Source organism: Medicago sativa, chromosome 7, assembly GCF_051527215.1.
Source record: "Medicago sativa cultivar Bolivia chromosome 7, Bolivia_mono, whole genome shotgun sequence".
Taxonomy (NCBI): Eukaryota; Viridiplantae; Streptophyta; class Magnoliopsida; order Fabales; family Fabaceae; genus Medicago; species Medicago sativa.
In genome coordinates, this window is record NC_140755.1 from 72,550,334 (window position 1) to 72,555,812 (window position 5,479).

At 34.1% G+C, this 5,479-nt stretch overlaps 1 long non-coding RNA gene across 1 annotated transcript; it reads left to right on the forward strand.

Annotated features, from left to right (window-relative positions):
• Positions 1-3,967: 3,967 nt before the first annotated feature.
• On the forward strand, positions 3,968-4,503 carry LOC146908244 (uncharacterized). The gene is made up of 2 exons (XR_015018449.1): positions 3,968-4,175; positions 4,329-4,503. It is a non-coding gene; the product is annotated as an uncharacterized LOC146908244 (long non-coding RNA).
• The last annotated feature ends 976 nt before the right edge of the window (positions 4,504-5,479 follow it).

Consider the following 5,479-nt stretch of genomic DNA (forward strand, 5'->3'; position numbering starts at 1 on the left):
GGCGAAAGAAAGAAGGTCGCTGGATTCGCGAACGTGAAGGAGAAGCAGAAACCGAGTTGCTTGGAAGGAGTAATCGGACCGTAGAGAAGAGGTAATGATCCTTTACATCCTGTTTGTTCATATCTTCTGAGAAATTTTCGAAGTTCAAGCGTAGATCCAGGATGATTTAAGACTGGTTTCGAAATTTAATCTGTGGATTTGTGTTCTATGCTGAAAAGGATTTGCGAATATGCGAAAAATTTTGGAAACGAGGGAGTTTTAGTTTCCGACGCAGTGGTGCCACCACCGGCCACCGCGTCGGAATCATGAAACTCGCCGGAAACAGAGGTTGAAGATGACTGCTGTTGTGTTTGGCAATGAAGAGAAGAGAGCAATTTGTTTTAAACGTGAAGCCTCTTTTTACTTCAGACCAATTTTTATGCTACTCCTATTCTTGGTTAACCCATGACCCGTATCCATCAACATACTAACCCGCTCCATAACCCATTTCTGCACTTTGGGTTGGGCTTGGGCCTAGTTTCATTGATAAATTCATGATACCTTACTTTCTTGCTATAGGAACACCGTATTTTGCTGCCTGAGCCGCTATATTGTTTAACTTTCATGCAAAGAACCCAAAATTTTTACCAAGGCATTTCTTGACATTCCTAGTTGTTTTGATGTTTTTTTTTCCTCATGATAATCCTGATTAAAAAAATGTGTGATAATATCTTGTTTCTTGCCAACGTTTTCTTGATAAATCTTGTGTAATTTTTACCAAACTTTGATCATGTATTTTTGTTACTATGTGATATGGATGCTTGAAATTTGATTTTGTGACTGGTCTACCCCTGGAAATGTCTATGATTTTATTACTTTGAGTGTTTAAATTTTGCTTTCTTGTTTTACAAATAATGCGAATATTCGTGTGAAAATAAAGTGGGAAATATGCCTAAAAATATGCTAGGAGGCTTGGCTTGATAGGTCCTCTTAATTCTTGTGTTGGGACTGAAATAAAACTCTTTGGAAACTTGTTAAGACATGAGGATTATAGGCCTTGTTCAAGCCTTGCATTGTTAATGAATCTTTAGGCCTATTTCGCACTATTTTTGCCATGTTTTGTGATATTTTTCTTGTTTTTGCTATAGTAATGTTTCCTTGCTCTTATTTCTTGATATTATCATGTGCTACTAACCCTTTTGTTTCATGTTTCATAAGCATCTCATTTTACATCTTCATCTCTTTTCTTGCAATTTAATTTGTACCAAAATTAGAATGTAATACTTAGGAGCTTTTTGTAATATTTTACTTCATGCAATTTTAATTTCTTGCAAGACCATAGAATGTATCTAGGCCAATGATGTAAAAGACAATGGACTCTAATAATGTACACTGACACAAGCACCGACACATGCACACACATCACTATAGTATATAGCTAGAATATGTATGTTTAGATGTATGTTTAGGATTGTATGTTTAGATGAATGTTTAGGCTTTATACTTAGAAAAATAATTTTCCCAACAAATGTGAACAGCTTCACTCAAGCATTTTTCATAATAAACCTTGGGGTCAAAACCCCATTGAATTTTCCTTTTATTTTCTTAATCAAATTTCAACAAATTTTAATCATGCTTTGACTTGTTTTTGCAAATAACTAATCAAACCCCACTCTTTTCTAAATCTCATGCCCTTGAGGCCTCTTTCTATTCTTCAAAATCCTATTTTCAAACTTAAAATCAACCAACAAAAACAAAAACATTTTTGAGAGAGAACTACGGTGGATTTGATCCCCTAACCGGGTACGTAGGCAAGGAACAAAATTCCTTCAATTCAACTAAAATAAAAAATCCAAAAACATTCTTCTCCCTCCAATTCTTCACTTAGAAACTCTTAGGTTTAAATAGCATCTTTCAAAATAGCATTTAAAAATAAAGCGCGCGCGTAGAAATTAAAGACGGTTCCTATAGGATACTATAGTCGTTATGGGTGCCTAACACCTTCCCGTAGCGAAAACAACTCCCGGACCTCGATTCTCAAGGGTTTTGCTTACTTTTTCCCTTCCCAAGAAAAAATAAGATATCACCGGTTTAAAAGGTTCAAACGTAATCAATGTTTGACACCCAAAAACCAAGATAAAACAACCGGTCCGCAAGCGCCCATGAAACTCAGGAGTGTCTCGATGGTCTAAACGTATTTATTGGCGTCAATGGTGCCGTCATAGTAATTGATACTTAGAGGTTTCTGGAGGTCCTTTGGCACAAGGTAGTCATTAATCTTGTTGGTAAAAGTGTTCTTTAGCGTTGGCTCGTCTTCGTGGGAACTTATCTCAACAGATTTCTCCCTACGACAATCCTTTAGAGGTGAAAATTCACATATGCGCTTCTCAACGGTTCCCTCACGGTGATTGCTGAGCGTGACCTTCTTCCCTTCATCTCTTATGGTCCTGATTCACGTCCTCCTTGGTTTTCAACATGGAGGGATGGTTTTGAGATTCCTTTTGACGCGAGGGGAAACGATGTTCCCCGGAGGACACAATGCACATATACCATCCCAGAAGAATTTCAGGATTGCCGACTGACCCCACAAACCAACACGAGTCTTTTCAGCATGTTTTGTCCTCACTCACATGATTTTCGAGAAAATTCCCAGAAAGTCACCCATGCAAAGGCTAACCCAAGTCAAGCACGCATAATTGTGGAGTTCTTATGGAATGGGCTACCGAAAAGAAGATGTATCTTGTTGATATAGGTAGTATCAAACAATTCATATAAGTCTTCCTTCAACCATGCAGACCCATACCTACATGGCCTCAGGAACCCTATCATTCCGATGTGAATTCGGTTACAGAGAAGCTTTCTGGAGCCTCTCATTGACATGCCTTGTGCACTTACGATTACTCCCCACCCTCGTTGTTACATGCCACTAGCTTCCGATTGGTTCGTCCCCGAACCACATCTTACTGTAGAGGTCTTCTTTGATACCACTTGTAACATCCTAGACAACTTTAAGCAATGACACTGACCCTACATACCAACACTAGTCTTTTCGGCGTTCTTTGTCCTTACTCACACGCTTTCCAAGAAACTTCCCATAAGGTAACCCATCCAAAGACTACTCCAAGCCAAACACGCTTAACTGTGGAGTTATTATGGAATGGGCTACCGAAAACCGAAAAGAAGATGCATCTTGTTGGTATAGGGAGTACCTAACAATCCTTATAAGTCTTACTTCAACCATGCAGTCCCATACATGCACAACCCCAGGATCCCTCTCATTCCAATGTGATTCGGTTTGTCTAGTAGCTGTCTGGAGCCTCTCATTGTTATGCCTTAGCTTGTGCAATTGCGATCACTCCTCGCCCTCGTCAGCATCCGGTGCACAAGGCATGACAATGTAAAGGTTCATTGAATAATTAATGTTTTTAATATATACTCCATTCGATCTCATATATAAAAGAAATTCTTTGTTAATGTTCATTGAACAATTAATATATCTAATCTACATTGTAAAGCTGATACATTATTCAATTAACCTAAAAAGGAATCTTTCCTTATATATGAGACCAGAGGGAAATATACAATATATTTTCCATTTTTGATATGCTAATTAATCAGCTCATATTAAATTATTCCCACAACTAACATCATTCATCCTTTAAAATCATTTTTCTCATTTGCAATTTTGGCATTGTCTACCACGAAAGGCTAAGAAAGGGGTTGGATAAAGAAATTAACTTTAATCACAGAAACATTTTTTTTTTTTGGAGTAAAATGACAGAAAACATTTTAACGATGAATCTGAATCCTTAATAAAGTTAAGAGATATTTTATTTAAAACAAGAGTCAAATGATCAACAGCAAAGGACAAATATGACACATGGATATAATTAAGCGATATTTTATTTTCTAATTTTAAAAGGATTTAGATGGACATAGACAAAGCATGAATGTTTTACATATAAAATGAGCAAACAAATTTCCATTTATTACAAGCAAATTAGAAAAACATGACTACAAGTCTTAAGTTTGTATATGTTGCCATCCTATTTCTTTCACTACTTTTAGCTGTAATGGGAGGCATACGTAGGTTTGAATGTCGTCAGGACTCTGATTGTCCATCTTATTTTTGTGAAAAGCTTACAGTTCCGAAGTGTTTCTGGTCTAAGTGTTATTGTAAATAGAAATTCCTATAGGTAAGTTGAAAAATAATTGTGTTACTTCTAAATATATCACTTTATATTAACTTGTTAATTATTTGCACTAATTTCATCGTGATGATGATACTCTTAATACTTTCTTGCAAAATTTATTTTTTCTCTCTAACTTTAAATTTATTTGACAAACAGATAAGCAGCACATATAAGGCAACGATGGTTTCCTTTTACAAGATATATATGGAAAATAAAAAGTCATTGTAGACATATAAATGAGCTGATATAAATATAGATATATGAATATGTAAAATCATTATCAAATAAATGCAATATGATTATATAAAGTAGTCATTTATATTTTACTTCAGTTTATTGGCACCATTTATAATTTATTCTAGTCCTATATCTTTCAGGTGGACAAATATTATCGTGTATTTTAATGATTCTATGCATACAATTATGAGCATACATTTCATGCATCTATTAGATTAATTAAACTAATTTTTAACTAAATAAGTTAAAATGAAAATATGACTGCATTTATTTTGTTGTAAATATAACTCATGCATTATTATGTCTATCCTCATGCATTATTTATGGGAGTGTCCTTTATTAGAACGTAGTTTTTCTTTACTTCTTTTTCTTTTATTTTTGTTTTCCTTCTCTCATGTAACCAAAAACATACTAGCTTCGTCCCACCAAAAATCACATAGTACATCATTTTTAACAAAATAACAAGAAGTTATAAATAGAGGGAAAAGAATAACAGTTTTTTTTACCATAGTAAGCTCATTAACTATTGTTTGATTATTTAGTAAATAAACCTATTGGTTGATTCTCATTATCATGAATTAAAATGGAAATTAATAACGTGTGGAAGACCCGTATTTTTTTAAAGTAAATAAATATTAATAATATAATATTATGTTCCCACGTCTATTTTTAATTTATGATCAAATAAAAATAAATAATATTTTCAATGATGAATTTTAATCGTTGCTCGAATATTTTAGGGTTTTTGTCGCGTTAGTAACCTATGGTGAAATTCTATAAATTTTTCTAAAACACGATTTTGAAGCTCTTCAACTGACGGCAATTTCACCGCGCGTAAATTTATAAACGAACTTCATTTACTATGAAAATTTTTGTATGGACTTAAAAATTATTTAAGATTGATGTATGCAGTAAAAATAATTTTTCAGTGTTAAATTTTATTTGGTCGTGTATAGAATATAAAAAGGTTTTTTTATAAGCAAAAAGGACTTCGGATATTTTTATCAGTATCACGTATCCTTGTCAACTATGTCCATTCACAATGAAAGCCGTAGATATTTTAATGAGTT